General features: G+C 33.9%; 1 non-coding gene across 1 annotated transcript; it reads left to right on the top strand.

The window, feature by feature from the left end:
- The first annotated feature begins 11,802 nt into the window (after nucleotides 1-11,802).
- On the top strand, nucleotides 11,803-11,909 carry LOC121228507 (small nucleolar RNA R71). The gene has a single exon (XR_005926083.1). It is a non-coding gene; the product is annotated as a small nucleolar RNA R71 (small nucleolar RNA).
- The last annotated feature ends 6,856 nt before the right edge of the window (nucleotides 11,910-18,765 follow it).

Here is an 18,765-nt window from a genome sequence, read left to right as displayed (position 1 = left end):
ACTTATTTTGTCTCTGTGGTTTGAACTGATTTAGGCTATGGTTGGGTTGAATTACACACTGAGTTTCCCAAAACTCACCCATTATTTTCATCCTCACAGGTAATCCTCATCCATAGTGGGCTTGGAGCTGTGAGGGATTCGGACTTGCCACATGTTTCTACGAACCTGGTTTCTTTCTGGTGAACTGGACGTCCTTTTAATTTCATTTATGGTTTTGGGTTTTAAGTGTAATAAGGCCGCTTAATTATTTTTATGGTTTTGTTTTACTTTTATTATTTTATTTTATTATGATGAAAAAAACTATGATAACTAAGGAAAATGGGTTAGCTTTAGGACGCGTTTCCAAAAACATTAAGTGATTTCAAAATAACTCGATTACAAGTAAGACTTCCGCTAAGCAAACGTTTTCAAACTTAATCACGTTATTAAGATGGACTTAACCAAATGGTTTTCTCACAATTATACGAGATGTTAGAGTGTGGCAATGGCGGTGTGCATGTCTAGGATTGGATTCGAAGGGAGCTTGGTACTTAAGCAGTCTGACAGACTCACCTCATCTTTTTCTGGTTTCCTACCTGGTGCACAGCTCCCATTCACTTTAACCTATATTAAAAGTATCTTTTACATCACCAATAAGGTTTTCCAAACTAAGTAATACGGAATGTTTTGTACGCATCAATGTGGCGCACTGGATCCGGTCATAACATCTAGGCCGGGTTTGGGGTGTTACAAAAGGGGTGAATAGAAATATTGTTCAAGTACTAGTACACCAACATCCTTTCATCAAGCCATTATGTTTCTATAGGCTAAAATGTCGATCCAATTTGTATGCACACGAATCCTCCTTACTCTAAAAATATCTACTGTTAATACCTTTCTAGTTGTCTTACTCTATGTTATTTAAGCAGGTATGTATTGGCAGATGGATCCACCAAAACATGAAAAGATGTATTAGTGACCAGAAGGTGGGAGTATTATCAGCGACCCTATGCAAAAAGGCAGGTGTACCCATGACATCCACCCACCAATCATTGAAACCTTTCTAAAGTATTACCAAAACACCTTATTCCAACAGTACACAGAACTACGAACCAAACAATTAAAATATTGTAACAAACGACAATAAGAAGCAACGGCTACACCAGCTTCATCACAAAAGTTGACACGCGATCAACAGGATATTGGTGAGAGTATTCTTCCAAAGCTAGATTGTATGATATAGTGGATACAAGAGTTGGGTCCAATTTGTAACAACCTGTTTCTCAATTGTGTCGAAAACAGTGGTTTTGGTGCCACAAATCCGACGAGTAAGTTCGTAAATATTATTATTTAGTATTTATGAGTCAAATATAGTTTTAAAAGGGTTTTTGATATGGTAATTTTTGTTTTATAAATGATTAATTAAGTTCAAGTGGTAAGACCCTAAAGACAAGTGGTTTTAGAAAATGAGGTATCGGGACCTCGTTTCTATAAACCAAGTTTTATTAAGGTTGTTTTAAAGTTTTGTTAAGAAATTTTAATGTTTCGATGGTAAATTAAATAAAAATGACTAAATTGTAAAAGATGCAAACATTGAATTCTATTAATTTAAAGTGTCTAATGACTATGAAAGGTGAATTGTTGGATTTAATTGGTAATTATACCAATTGAATTATTAGTGGACGGTTTTGGGTAATTAAAATCTTGAAATTTGGTTGATTTTTAAATGGACAAATTTGTAATTTCATAATTAATTGAAATTAAAAGAAACAAAAGGCTAAATTATTATCATCTTTTTGGTTTCTTCTCCAACACAACCAAATATCCATGGGAAGTTAAGCTAGGTTTTGGCCAAGGTGATTTCTTTATGCATAGTAAGTAATTCCTACCCGTTTTTAGTAATTTTGATATTTTTGAGATCGTTGCAACTCGGTCCAGCTAGCCCGTACCTTCGTTTTTGAAATTGTTAAAGATTTTGAATGATGCCATTGATGAATCTTTTTGATTTAGATGTTAAATGGTGAATTTGAAGTATTAGTTGTTATTTAAAAATATTTTGTTAAGTGATTTTAATGAATTTACTAATTAGAGACTAAATTGTTGAAATAGAAAAAATGCAAGGACTTGGTGTGAAATTGTTCCAAATATGGGCTATATTGGAAGCTATGAAAATTCTGTTGGCATGGGTTTTTTTAATAAAAATGGCTAATTTGCATATTTTAGGTTTAGGGATTAAATTGAATAAAAATGAAAAATTGAGGGCAATTTAGTAAAAACTTCAAAAATGACTAAATTGCATAAAATGAATTTATTTTATTATCTAAATTAATGAATTGAATGAAATTATTAATTTAAATCAAGATCGAGTGGAAAATCGAGGAGACAAGAAAAATTACCAAACAGTCTTTATACTTTGATATTTCTGCAATTTAGCCAAGTAAGTTCATATGAACTATAATCGCTTAAATGTTGATTAAATTGAATTTTTAATGTGTGGTTCTATTGTAAATGAATAAATATATATTTTTTATTATGCAATTTATCATGTAATGAAACGATGGAAATCCAACGACGTTTCAACGACTATCGAGCCCTATTTGAACCTTAGGAATTCATAGGATTCAAATAACGTGTCATTAAGGTTTTCATGTTTTATGTGCTGGTCTTCAATGTCCTACCGATGGATGAGGACCTGCACTTGTTGTGGATACTCTAGAAATCTTGTGAGTAGCATTGTGTAGCTTACATTTCGACCCACAACTCATGTGAGCAGGCGTATTTCACAACTCGTGTGAGCAATGATATAAATGAAAGAAAACGTTATAGTTATATGTTAGCACACTTAGTGTGAGCTATCCCCACGTATCCAATGATATTCTAAACGGTTCAATGGGAATGTGAAAGGAAAGAATAAAAAGTGTTTCAAATCGACTATGTTATGAAATTATGGAAAGGTATGAAATGATATTGATCAAAGCATGCATAACTAAGTTTCATTGAAAGTATGATATGTTAAGGAGAATTAATGAGTTAAAATGAATTATATTAATGTGAAATGGCTTATCTTTGTTAATTTCATGTGGATTGTTTTTGAATATGCTAACATGTATTGTTAATGATGCTTAAGCTTGTGCCAAGCTATTGGTTGGATTGTATTATGTTTGATTTTAAAAGTTATGCATTGAAATGGAAAGTGTCCAAATGGAAATATGCTTATGTTCATGAAAGTGTGGTAAGAATCAAGGTATGTATTTCTAATGAAATGGTTTGTCATGTGGTTAACGTTATGCTTACGTCTTGTATTATGCAAATGAAACAGGTAAGAAAAGGTAATGAAACGGTAAGTTCAGAATTGAGATGTAATATGATGAAAAAGGAATTGATGAGTTGAATAATGCACTTATATGTGAGAAACTTACGTATGCTATGGATGAATTTACCTAGCTCAGGAACAAATATACTAATTAGTGAATTGATGTTGTTATTTAAGTTTATGCTAAGTAAGTGTAATAGAAAGTAAGTAATTGGAATGGTAAGAAAGTGAATAGAGTGGTTCATAGAATTATGAAAAGGTTAATGATTGAGTAGTATGGTTTATAAATCCTATTATGTTAGGAATGAAAAGTAAATGTGATAGTGATGAACTTACTCATTTATAAGTTGATGGTTATAAAGTTTGATAAACTTGGTGAAATTGGTATAGGTTTATAACTACCCCCATAAAGTTCATTATTAAAATGAAATGTTATGTTTAAATTTTCTACGAACTTGCTAAGCATTCATTGCTTATGTGGTTATCTTTATCTTACTTTACAGATTATTGGAAGCTCGATCGGTTTGGAAGCTCTTTGGAGATCTATCACACAATCCAATGATTATATTGGTAGATTTTGATGTCTTGATCAAGGTTAAAATGGCATGTATAGGTGGACTTGTGGTTTATGTTAGTTGATGAATTTGGAATGTATATGTTATTTTGGTTAATGTAACCTTAGTACTTTTGATGCCTTGATGATGTGTGTTATTTTGACAATGAATTAATGCATGTTTGAATGGTTAAAATGGAAGGTGATGAATTGACCTCAACATGGTCAAGTTATGGTATGCTTTCGAATGGTTTTGAATAGATAAGCATGATTGAAATATGGTATGGATTATATGTGTCAATTGTGATTTGTTTTGGCATGGAAACAAGTTAGTTGATAAATGGTTAAATATGCACATGTTTTAGTTGATAAATGGTTAAATATGCACATGTTTAGGTATGTTTGATATATGTGCTTGAGGTGCCTAAATGGCATATTGGTTGTATGGATTATTAGTCTATTGTATGGACCTTTTTATGCAGGTTTTGAGCATCTTTAGAAGCTTTGATCATATGTGCAAAAATACTTAGGTTTATGCTTGGGAAGGGTGAAAGAAATGGCTTGATTTTAGCCATTTTCTTGTCCACACGACCTAAGCACGGCTGTGCATCCCTTGTAGGTTTTAAAGGTTGCTTTTTGAAAGTTACACGGCCTAGCACATAGGTGTGTGGCTTGGCCGTGTGACCCAAGTTATAGACTTAGACAGGTAGGGACACGGGCTGGGACATAGCTGAGTGTCCCTATTTCGAATGTTACACAGCCTGAGACACGAATGTGTGTCTCAGCTATGTGAGTCACACAGCCGTGTGAACCCTACAGTATGGAATTTTCTATCTCTTTCCTTAATGTTTCAAATTTTTCTGATTTAGTCCTAAATCATTTCTAAAGTATTTCTAAGGCCTCGAAGGCTCGAATAAGGGACAATATGTTTATGTTTGAATGAATTATACCATGATTTAAGAAATGATTGAATGTGAATGTTTTTAAGTTATGCTTTTACGGTAATGCTCTGCAACCCTATTTCGGTGACGGATACGGGCTAGGGGTGTTACACAATTTTTCAAGAATTTGTTAGGCAAAACAACATATGGGTTCCCAATTATACACTTGACATGTTTAGGTCAAAAAAAACTGGAGCACAAAAAAGAGGTGCATGAAAGCAAAGAGGAATGAGAAAATGAGGAGGAAGAAGGAGATGGAGAGATGGATTTTGAGAAAGATGACTGAGCATTATTAAAATTTTGTTTTCAAATACTCGTATTAATTTTTGGATAGTTTTAATTTACCTTTGTAGTAATAGGATTAATAGTAGATTTTCAGTTATGTTACTTTTTGTTTAAGTTCTCTATGTAGGAACCCAACACGAAGGAGACATAAACAATTCGAGCATTGCATGAATCAAAAGAATAAGCACCTACCATTAGCAGTTGGAACGACCACGATCAATCGGGTAACTTCTTTCCTTATATTTTTATGGGCTACACATTGAGGACAATGTGTTAAATAAAATCTGGGGGTAACATAGAAAATTTGTTTTATTTTTTTTTATTTTTCTTGTCATATGTGTGTGTGAGCTTGTAGATATGCAAGCGATTGGTTAGAAGCATGTACATAGGTTGCTTGTATTTACAAATAAATTTGGCATGATGATAAATGATTTTAAATTTTATACTATTAGACTAAGATGTTCTATATGTTACACTGTAATAGGCATTAAGCAATCAACTGTACCAAATGATATAGAAAATACAAGGAAATGAGCATGCTGGTATGAATGATAAATGGTTGAATTTTAGTTTGTTTGGTTGATTAAATTTGTGCATATTGAGATGTTAAGAGATGACCTAAGTCATTGTTTGGAAACACATCCTGAGCCAAAAAGTTGTCCTATATTTTTTCATCTTTAGTACCAATTTTTCAGCATATTGAAACTTCTTGATGAACCTCATTACAAACCCTAAGCCTGAAATGTTAATTTGTATTTGCCCTTTTTCTTTGGTCCTACTCTGCACGACTATAAACGTCTGGCCATACGTATTGAAGGTTAAGTAGATACATCATGGTGGAGTTTGTAAAAATAGTGAAATAGGAATAAATGGTGTGATATAGGAACGATAGGTTAGCCTAAAGCGTGAAACAAAAAGAAAAATCCAAAAAGAAAATCGGAAAGAGTAGAAAAAGTCTTGAAATAGCTAAAAAAGCATTTGTGAGTGAGATTAGCTGGAAAAAAATTGAGAAAGTCACAAAATAAGAAAAAATAGTTCATTAGTGCAAAACAACTCGTAGGCTAGCCATAGTTACTATGCCATGCTATGATTTCCTATATGGAGAAGCAAGGAAGGTGAGAATAGGAGAAATAAAACAGTGAGCGGGTAAGGGTCACTAATGGGGAAGAATAGGGATTGATACAATGTGCCAAACTATTTTCTGGTTTGTAACCCTATTGATGCTTACTCTTTTGAATTCCATACATGTCCTAAGCCTCAGAACGATACAAGCCAAAAGTCCTATGTGACCTAAATATCCTTATGCATGAATGGACATTATATTAAAAAAATTGCATAAATGATTATTTGTATTCTGCTCAGATAATCAAATTACTTTTATTACTTATTGATGGATTCCTACAGGTAAGACCCTTCATGTTTGTATACTTTGTAACATACTGAACTTGGATGTTTGTGGTCAAAAGTGGTAAGTCAATTATTCACCATGTCAAAGTTGTTAGTGAATATAAAACGCCTAGTCATATGCTCCAAAGTTAATACTTGTATGATATTTTCTCAAGGGACATCTCTTTTATTTCTTGTTTTTGTTTGTGTTGCTTGAGGACAAATAATTACTTAAGTGTGGGAGAGTTTAATCTATTGTAATTTGGTGTAGAAAATTAAACAAATTTTTGCACTTTAGGATTAGGTTTTAGTTATGTTTTTGTAAGTTTTCATTAAATATAATAAAATATGCAAATTAAGCCTTTTACTGACCTTAGGGGCCGAATGACGCTTAAGGGTGCGCTAATGATATTTGTAAGTGTGCAAGAGACCATTAGAATGCATAATAAATAGATATTGGTTGCTATGTCACAACACAGAATGATCAATACGGCAACATAGGGAGCAGAATAGAGAAATCATGAAACTGCCTTTGATGTCACGACACAGACAAAAGGTATCGCGACATACCCCTGAAGATATCACAAAAGGAATATACTGACTCCTATGTCACGACACAAGTCCTGGTGTATCATGACATCAACTCTGGACAAGATTAAACACGATTCAGGGGGCGTTTTGGTCTGCACAATCAAACTTAAAGCCCGGGAATGTCAATTAACCTAGAGGTAAGGACGACGGCCACCTGAAATCTATAAATAGGCTCATTTGTCACATGTTATGGGAACCATTTACTTAGCCTAGAATTTCACTCTTAATTTTAGTTTAGTTTTTCTTCCTTATTAGGTTTGAGGTTTATTTTTAGTTTGTTTTTTGTCTGATCTCAAGGTTTGATTTGTGGAGATAGTCAAACTCTATGAATTCCTTTTAATCTTTAATACAAATCAGGCATTTTCTTAAACTTTACACTTCAATTCATTTGTCATATTCTCTCTTTACATAAGTTTCATATTGTTTATGAAAGCCATGAGGAACTAATCCTTCTATGGGGAATTAGCGAGTGGAGGTGTGATCTATTAAATATTTTGCAAGGTTACTCAAAGGATCAATTATGTAGGAAAGGAAGAACTTAAAACCCTAGGATTAACAACCCTAGGAAGTCATCAAGGTGGGAATTAACCCAAAATTGGTATGGCTTATTTGTGAACACTTTCATCCTAAGCCGATATGGACTGTGGGATTGGAAGATAAATAGTCTTTACTGACTCATTATTTGAGTGGAAGATTAGAAGATCCTGCTGGGATAGCAATTGACGAGGAACTCAAAGCGACAATTGATGGGGATTACCGAAGTGAGCTAATCACCCATAATCAAATTTGATGTATTCTATTCTTTAATCTCTTGAATTTTATTTCTTTATGTTATTTCATTTTATTATTAATAAAAATCTTAGAATTGATCATTTACTGATTTAAAGTACTCATTAGATCTTTTACTGTTCAAGTTAAATTGATCTAGCATTTGCCTCCCTTGGGTATGATCCTCAAAGTACGATCCGACTCCATTGTAACTATATTACAACTGGACCCATAGACTTGCAAATATCGCCCTACTATTATATCTTTTACTGTATTATTCACAGTCTGGACATTAGTACATCCAGAGGCAGTTAGAGGATTATTCTTGGTGTTACTTGGGATCTCGGTGCCAATTTTTCATTTGATATTTCCCATCATGCTCATCAATTGGGTCATTTGGTCTTCAAGTTTAGTCAATGTCTTAGTGTTTTGGTGCACTCAGACTGCACCTATTTTACTTCGATCCTGATTAACTACATCACTCTCTCGATTTGATCCAAGCATTGGCCACAAACAATATGTTCATTTGGGTTGACTATGTTCATTTGGGTTGACTATTTCCTAAGGTTTTTGCAAATATGGAGATTGGTAACTAGAATTTTTAACAAGGTTAGAATTATTACCTCTTTTCTGGTTTCTACCCCATATTAGATTTGTGTGATCTCTCTAGCCGGAATTATAAGTATTTGAATAAGGATTTCCACCCATATTCCATATGTATTCACGTGCTCAGCTAGGTTATCAAAATATTGGCTAAAAGGTTTATCTCCACCAAATATTGAAGAGGCACTAGATGTGGACTCTATCTGGTTAAGTCTTTACAAAATCCATTGATACTTGTCATCCTCTTGAACAACTTTTATTGTGGATGGTCTCTGACCATAAATAAATCTTTCATTTGGCCATTGGCAAAAATTCATCGCCACGTTTTTTATGAGATCATACGCATCCTTGTATGTTTAGTTCGTCAAGGCTCCTCCTGTTGGTCCATATAGTCATGATCACTCGTGTGCATCCAACCCATTCTAGAACATCCGCAACCTCAACCGTTTGTGTAATACCCCAAACCCGACCTAAACGTTATAGCCAAATCTTGGAGGTTACATTAAAACCGTTGGAAAACATTTACTTGTTGAGAGTAACTAGGTTTCGGTTGTGTTTACAAAAACTTTAAAATTTAAATTTTTGAGTGATTTTGGTTTTGAAAAATACTTATTAAAATACGAATATTTGAAAATTTTAGTATTTTGTTGTAATGTCGTTTTAAGTCATTAAACAAGGAAATTGTAACTTTATTATTTCATAAAAAAAATGATTTTGAGTAAAAATTCTTTAGCAGCAGACTTTTAAAAATACTTAGAAAAATGACAAGTATACAATCTTATTTATAACCAAGTAAAATCATAAGTAATTTAAATCAACCCATTAATTTAAAATATTTGAAATTTCATCAAGCATGCATGCATAACAATTTAAAGTCGTAAAATAAAGAAACAACTCAATAAAATGTCCAAAGTTCAAAATAAAAACCCAATAGTTTATAAATCTAAAGGTTATGAAACTAAAGGAGTGAGCTTTTAAAGCCCAATGTGAGTCTTTTAACAAAAAAAAAATCAATAAGCATAAAATCATCATACAAGATAATCAATTCTCTTTATACACATGCTCATGGCAATGAGGGTTTTTTTAAAAAATAGTTATGCATATTTAATTTAAAACATTCTACCCATCACCACTACAGTCCAAAATCGAGTTCTCTAGAACTCATTCATCCAAACACTCCAAATTGTGGACAAGCCACCAGTAATACAGACAAGCTGCCAATAATGTGGTCAAGCCACCAATAATGCAAATAAACTGTCAGTAGTGCAAACAAGCTCCCAATATTGCAGATAAATTTCCAGTAATGTGGTCAAGCCATCAGTAATACAGATAAATTGCCAGTAGTGCAAAAACACTGCCAGTATTGCAGATAAACTACCAATACTTCCTCCTTACATATGTCCCACCCCATGCATATGATATGGCCACAGCAAACATATTTTCACTAGTTACAAAATTTCACTTTTATGAATGTAGATCATGCTTATTCAATCATTTAACACTTGGTATCACATAGGCATGTTTTGACATGCAAATCACATATTATCACGATGTATCAAAACATCACATTTTAACAATCATGAATGATCATATATGCCATATTATAACATAACATAAGAATGAGAACAACATGCTTTTCAAATCAGTAATAAACATAACCATACAACATGCTTTCACAAAATAGTTAGTATGAAATCAATTACTTGTATTGCCCGTTTTAGAATAATTATAGTATTCACATTCAACATCAATTAGATAATAATATATAACTTGTATCAAGTTAAACCCACACCTGATAGTAGATCCAACGTAAAACATCACTCTAAAGAATGCCCACACTTGGATATTAACTAAATAGATTACTGATTTGAATGTAAAATAATGATCTATCATTAGAGTGTCATTTTTTTAAAGTATGCTATTAATAATAATTGAATTAGTCTAGATCCCCAACCCATACTTACACTATTTTGATTAGCATGAAATCAATTTTTTTAACTTCCCAAGTTAGGGGGTGTTCCCTATTGATAACAATTGGCCCTTTATCAAAACGAATAAGGTACAAGGTGTTGGAATCGAAGGAAAGTACATCTTATTTCTTATAATACATTCGGCCAAAAGGGGCATAAGAAAGAAATGGTGATTTTCATTCAACCAACTTATACTTACTCTAACTCGATGGGATTAGAAAGATTGAAAGATCACCAGGCTCTTAATTTGAATAGGGAATGGTAACTAACAAATTATTATCAAGAAAAAAAAAGATCGAAAAGTAAAAGTTGGAATAATGAACTTAAAATAAAATAAAACAATATAAGAGAAGTAGCATTTCGTTTACAATAGAGAATAGAAAATATTGGCAAATGGTGAAAAAGAGATAAATAATCACAAATGTCGATGGTGGCGAGGCAGTGGTGACAACAGTGGTCCGATGAGAGTTTGATGAAGAAGGAGAAAAATGGAAGAGTATTTCGGCACTTGAGAAAGGGAGGTGAGTAAAATAAAAAAATAATAAGAAGTGGAGAGAAAAAGAAAGTTTTATCTATGATGGTGCAAGGTGGTGGCCACGATGGTCAATGGTGGTACAAGGGGTGACGATATACCAAACAAGTTGGAGGAGCAGCGGCAAAGAGGAGGTCTGGTGATGGTGATGGTGATAGTTTGATTGAAAAATGAGTGGTGGAGGTGAGAAAATAAGGTAGAGCAAATGTGGTGATAAAGTGGTTAAAATGAAAGAAAATGTGGAGAGAAGGGAGGAGCATGGAGGAAGGGTGGCCAAAAGGGAGTGGATGAGAGAAAAATGAAAATAAAAGGTGTATTTCACTCTGTCTAGATTCAATGAATGACACATAAGGCAATGGTGAAGAAAAAAGGCAAGTTAAGGGGACGAGGGAGCAAAATGTGGATTAAGGTTGAAGAAAAAGGAATATTGACTTGTCAAAAAAGGAAATAACCTTTCCCCATGGATGGAAATTAGCTATGGATGGCAATAAGGGTTTTGACCATGATAATGTTGGAAAAAAATTAGATAAAATATTGAGACTGAAAGGGCTTAAACCTAGAACCCTTAGGAATTTTTTTTAAGCTCCTAACCACTAAGCTAACTCACTTTCTTGTTCACAAACTACAACATTTATTTTAAAAACATGGTTTGACCTTTGCTAAGGTTTGTAGCAAAATTGCACCACATAGAAAGATAATGTGAGCAAAGGGATTTGAACACAGATCATCAAGGACATCTCCACCACTACTTGATCACTAGACTTGATACCTATTTATTATCAAATGTGGGAAGGCCATCTCAAAAGAATTTTGGGTGTGAAACTCTCGGTTCATTAACCTAATTTTTACTAACCTGATTTTTGGAATGTGATAATTCGAGTAGACCATGACGCGGACATCTTTGGATCAACATCTTATATAGCTTCCAAGCTTCATGAAAGCTTTCTCCTTCTAACTATTTAAAAGTGTCAATCTCTCCTCTGAGTTGGATCGTCTTGATAATAGGAAAAAAATTTGTGTAGGAACTTCTCTCCAACTTCATTCTATGTCATGATAGATCATGATGCCTACGAGTCTAAACAAGAAAAAGAATTATCAATTAAGGAAAATGAGAAAAACCGAAGACAAATAGTATCATCAGTGACCCTGTTGAATTTAAATGTATCACAAAGCTGGAGAAACCATTTTAATTGTTGGGTTGGGTCCTCCGTCATGGTTCCTCTAAACTGCAGATTGTTCTGGATCATCTGGATCATGGTCGATTTGATCTCAAAATTATTTGTCGTAATAGTTAGCTTTGCAATGTTTCCTTGTACCATATCCAGATTTGATAGCACATATTCTTTTAAAGTTCTTTCTTCTCATGTCATCGGTAGGTTTAATGACAATTTTGGTGGTTGTGGTGGAAAATCTGGTATGTTAGCTTCGTCGGGATCGTCGAACGGTAGGTTTTCTCATGGTACAAGACAACATTGCAAGTTATTCTTTTGGGATTAGTAAAATTAATTCACTAATGTTGCCTCCCCGCCAACGGTGACAACTTGATTGCCTCTAGACATACTAACGTCTAGAGTAATTTTCTATAACCAAATATGAATATTAGGAAGTTTTCGCAAGTATATGGGTCAAGTTATGATATAATTTTTTACAACGAAGTAGATGAGTACTCTGAAGATCATACCCAAGGGAGGCAAGTACTAAATTAATAATAACCTAAACGTTAAAAGATCTAATAGGTATGTTAATTAAATTATAGTACGATAAAACATAGAGTGAAAAGAAATTGTTTTTATAAGAAAAGAAATAAAATTGCAAAAAGAAAAATGAAGAACTAATATGTTGACTTAATCAAATCTAAGCATAGGAGACTAACTCGCTTCAGTGGTTATAACTAATTCTTATTTCTGGTTCTACTCAATCAACTAGTCGCTAACCTAGCAAGATCTCTCGATCTTCCACTAAATTAACGAATAGGCAAGAGCTACTTATCTCTTGACCTCACACTCCAAACCGAATTGGGGTAAGGGGTTTACGGATAAGAATACCAATTTTGGGTTAATTCCCACATAGATGACTTTCTAAGGTTGTCAGGCTTAGGGTTTAAGTTCTTCCTATCCCAAACAGTTGATCCACTAAGAATCTCTAAATAAAAATTAATTACTCCCACATCCACTCACTAATCCCCCATAAGAGGATTAGTTCCTCATGGATCTCACAAACAACATAAACTCGAAAAAGAAAATAAACATGGAAAATAGATCAAAAGTAAAATTTTAGAGAAATCCTAAATTGTATTGAATAATTGAAGTGCAAAAATCCACAAAGAGTTTGCCGAATTAACAAGTCAAATTCTCTGAAGAACACTAATGGAAAAAAAATTGAAAAGAAATCCTATGTACAAAAGAAACTAAAAACTGAAAACTAAACTGAAGGAAAATTCCTAAGTTACAGAAAAGATGCCTCTAAAGTGTTTAATGAAGCCTATTTATAATATTAGAGTTGCTCGTCGTCCTTAGCCCTAGTTTAGCTTACACTTTTGCATTAAATTTCATTGTGCAGACCAAAATGCCCATAGCTAGGTCATTCTTCATGTATGAGGTCGATTTCACGACATCCTCTACACTATGTCATAACATTGGTAGCAGTTTACTTGGCTTAGGCTTAGATTTAAAGTTGTGCGACGACATCCTTTGGCTATGTCGCGACACCAAAAATAGTCTTTCTATTTTGGTGTTCTAGTCATTATGTTGCAACATCAAACCTCTGTGTTGCAACATGGCGACCAATCTCGTGTTCTCATGCCTCCGAATGGTGTCCTGCACAGTCACCAAACACGTTAGCCTTCCCTTGAGCCTACTTCGACCCCTGAGGTCATATAAATGGCTCAAATCACACTTTTTATTAATTAAAAACTAGAATTGAAAAAGTAAATAAAACATAATAAAAATACTTATATTCAAGCTCCTTAAGTAAGAATACTAGTTTAATTTGCTACAACAAATTGCAACAGATCAGTGAGACAGATCTTCATATTCTATTACTAAATGCTTCTTGGCAAAAAAGTCACCACAAAAAGGAAGTTCATCAAGGACTATCTCATGTGGAATGTCCGCCAAGAACTGTCTATTTTGTAAAGTCTGCCAGCGAATAACGAATGAAAAGGATGTTCGTTAAGACTATCTAGTGTTGGGAAGTTCGCTAAGGACTATCTATAAATGGGAAGTCTGCCTTATACGATCTAATGAGGAGATAGTCTGCTGGGGACTATCTGTTGCAAGGAAGTCCATTATGACTATTGTAACACCCTAACATGTCTTCGTTATCAGATTAGGGTTACAGAGTATTACAGCACATATCAAAATAAATAATAATATAAAACCATTCATTTATTAATTTAAACATAAAATATTCAAAACCAATCATCATTCATAGCATATATACAATTATGGGCCTTATATCGAGCTTATGGAACCTAAAAATAAATTTAGAAACAATGAGGGACTAATTTGAAACAAAATAAAAAAATGTATGAAAACTGAACATAAGGGTCACACAGTCGTCTGGCCAGGCCATGTATAGAGCCCAGGCCATGTGGCAAAAGAACATGGTCCTGTGGCCAAACTATGTACAATTTGAAAATAGGGTCACACGACCATGTCGCCAGGTCGTCTACTCGATCGTGTGCAATTCGAAATAGGATCACATGGCCGTGTAACAACCTATAACCATGTGAGAAAAACCTGCACCAAAATTAAATAAGCCACATAGTCATGTGGAATGACCGTGAATGGCACATGGTAATGTAACAGCTAGGTCCTAGGTCGTGTGCACCTAAAATGGCTTCCAAAACAAGGAAAAACATCATTCATTTTTTAGGTACCAAGCCAAAACATTTCCAATCATTTTTACCTATTCAAAACATATTAAATCATGCCCAAATCATCCAACCTAGGTGACTAATCAATGTGCTCTCATTGACACCACATATAATCAAAATTTATCAACTATTCAATTCATCCATTATAGCATCCTAACTAACATTCCAAAATACCATTCAAACATAACTTATAACAACATATTACCAAAATGCGAAATATGCAATACATACATCAATTTGCATATAGGTACACTTACAACTAAAATACCAAAACATGTTAAACATTTGCAAAATAAGTATCCTATATACATGCCACAAGTAATCACAATTTGAAACGTCAAAATCTATCGATGTCAGAAGATGGTAGGTGTAAGCTCCATTGATCTAATCGGCACGTTTAGAGTATCCAAAATCTACATAACATAATAACAGAAGTAAGTATGTTAAATACTTAGTAAGCTCATACAATTCAATTCAATAAATTCCTTTATTCATTTAATTGCTAATTGCAAATTCTTATTCAATCTAATATCCCTATCATGACAAAGTTTAATAATTCTGGAGCAACAAATAACTATCATACAGATAGTCAGAATTCATATTTTGTCCACATTAACAACTAATTGTATATCCTTTGATTTTCCAATGGAACCTTGTAAAAGAACTCAGTACGCGAGTGTGTGAAACATTTAATGCTCATTCAAGCTAGTCAGGTACAGAAATAAGTGTCAGGTTACTCGTCTAGGCTAAACCATGACAACATAGAAAAAAGCATTAATAATATCACTAATAAAAGTAGGACGAGAAATACATTCAAAGTAATTTGCTTTCAATAAAGCCACCCTAGCCAAAGCACGAGTTTGATTAGCATCCTTTTGTATCCAATGAATAAAGAAAGACTGAAACCTAGAGATGAAGTGTTGACAATCTGATATAACATCCCAGGTTCAAAACCATCCAGCATACCAGAAGATAGAGCTTGCGACAACTGTTGATTATCAGTTTCAAGAATAATATCATCCATATACAAAGATCGAAGCAATGAGAAAGCTTCACGAACAAAAAAAACATTCTGGAACAAAATGGTCAACCTTGCTCTTCATAAAACTTGAGATGCACCGCACACACTCACCAACCTTATTACGCCCAGTCGCGGCCCACCTCATTTACCCACTATCAACAAAAAGAACGCCATCAAAATTACATTTGAGCTTACTGTTCGATGGTCAATGCCAATACCCATCATCACCCCCACTCAATATTTTAGAAACTAATTGAAAAGCATGAACTAATCAAGCTTCCATCCATCCTTACAAAAACTCATCCACCTAATGCATAAGATGATCAGCAGTCATGATTTTCTATTTCCAAATACCCATATTTCGCTAAAACCAAATACCCCATAGCATGCCCAAAATACGCCTCCTTTTTTCAACTTATTGTTTAAGAGACACGTAATAGATAAAACTGCCTATCGATTGAGAACCTAGCACAATACCCATATCTTTCCAACTAACAATAGCAAACGGACAATGCAAAAAAGACATTATCCAAGTCCTCATCAACTTGTCGACACGTCAAACAAAATGGATCACTAAGAAGCCCATGGATTGATGTTTGTTTTTACAAAGATTAAATCCACGTAATAAACGCCAAATGAATTCTTTTATCTTAGGGGCTAAAACTTCATTCCAAAAAGCTTGCCAAGGTCATTCAACTTTAAAAATTATCAACATTAGGGAACAGAAAAGCATTTGATAACTAAATCTTACTGAATAACAACTGTTAGGCAAGAAATGCCAAATGAACGGATAATCAGTAGGGAACCAACTTTTCATACCCCTAACTCGTATTCGTCGCCAAATAGGGTTACAGAACATTATCGTAATATCTTAACTTAAAAAACATGCATTTAATACCTTAGTATAAACATGACATAATTCATTCAGATACATGCATATCGTCCCTTAATCGAGCCCTCGAGGCCTTAGAAACACTTTAGAAATGATTCTGGACTAAATTGGAAACATTTGAAACATTAAGGAAAAATTGGAAAAATTAAACTGTAGGGGTCGCACGGTCGTGCGGCCAGACCATGTGACTCACATAGCTGAGACACACACCTGTGTCTCAGGCTGCGTAACATTCTAAATAGGGATACACAGTCGTCTCCCAGCCTATGTCCGTGCTAGTGTATCTCTCTGAGTTGGGTCACACGGCCGAGCCACAGGCCCGTGTGTTAGACCGTATAACACTTGAAATGGCCTCACACACCCACGTGTCAAGCCATATAACTACCTGACTTGCAACCTTTAAAACCTACAGGGGACAAACGGTTGTGTCGCGTGGCCATGTGTCACACACGGTTGAGACGCATGCTTGTGTCTTTGGCCGTGTGGACAAGAAATTGGCCAAAATCAAGCCATTTGTTTCACCCATTCAAGCATGTACCTAAATACAATTTGCACAGATGACCAAGGCATTAAAATATGTCCAAAACATGCATAAAAATACAAACTCAATAGTCCAATAATCCATCCAACCAATATGCCAATAAGGAACCTCAATCATAGTCAAATCAACATACCAAAACATATGCATATTTGGCCATATTCAAACATACTCATCTAACTTATTTCCATACCAAAACATACCACAATTGACCACATTTCAAACACACCATCATTTACCACTTTGGTCATAAAAACATGCATCAGCTTGACCATATTATCACCCAACCACAATGTATCAAAAGTACCAAATGTATCACAAATTTAAAGCATCATTTGCATGCCATAAACATCAACTAGCCATAAAACTTAAGTCCACCTATACATGTCATTATAACCTTGACCAAAACATCAAAATCTACCGACATAATCGCTAGATAGTGTGATAGATCTTCAACAAGCTTCCAAACCAATAGAGCTTCTAATAATCTGTAAAGGAAAGTAATTATGTAAGCAATGAATGCTTAGTAAGCTCATATAAACTTTAAACCTAACATTCCATTTCAATAATGAACTTTATAGGATAAATATAAACTTATGCCAATACCATAAGATTTGTAAAACTTTAAACCTAACATTCCATTTCAATAACGAACTTTATAGGATAAATATAAACTTATGCCAATACCATAAGATTTGTAAAACTTTATAACCATCAACTCACAAATGAATAAGTCTATCAACATCACTTATATTTTTCATTCCTAACATAATAGGATCTATAAGACATATTACACAATCATTAACCTTTTCATAAGACTATGAACTACTTCATTTACTTACTTTACTTTCCAATCTATTTACTTACTTTCCATTTCATTTACTTAGCATAAGCTTAAATAACATTATCAATTCATGAATCAGTGTGTTTATTCATGACATAGATAAATTCATCCAAAGCATAAATAAATTTCTCACATATAAGTAAGTTCTTTAACTCATCAATCCTTTTATATCATCACATTACCATTTCATTACATTTTCTTACCCATATCATTTGCATAATACAAGACATAGACATAAACATCAACCAATTACACAAGCTTAACATAAACCTTGTAACGCCCCAAAAAACCCGGAACACAAAAGTCTCGAAATCTTGAATTTTCTTTTTTTTTTGTACTTAGCAATTCCGGTTAAGTGTTAATTACGCAAGGGTAGGTCTTAGTCAAGGTTTGAGTTCAAATTAAGGGGTAGAAGCAATTATAATTTAATTATTAAAAGAATCAAGGTTGGCATGTAGTTGGGCTTTTAAATAAAGATAGTGGAAAATAGCATCAAAAAGCCTTGTGGAGGAGTGGCTAAGTGACGCCACTTAGAGTGTAGGGAGATGGCGTTAATAGCTAGCAAGGAGGTCCAAGGTTCGAATCCTAGCTTAGTGTTTTTAGAAGTTTAATTTTGGCCTTCTAGAAGGTTGGAAGTGGCATGCAAATGGACTCCAAGGGAAGTTTTCAGGA

This window comes from Gossypium hirsutum, chromosome A04 (genome assembly GCF_007990345.1).
Source record: "Gossypium hirsutum isolate 1008001.06 chromosome A04, Gossypium_hirsutum_v2.1, whole genome shotgun sequence".
NCBI lineage: Eukaryota > Viridiplantae > Streptophyta > Magnoliopsida > Malvales > Malvaceae > Gossypium > Gossypium hirsutum.
The sequence above is the reverse complement of the archived record's forward strand: the minus strand, read 5'-3'. Positions and strand labels throughout refer to the sequence as shown.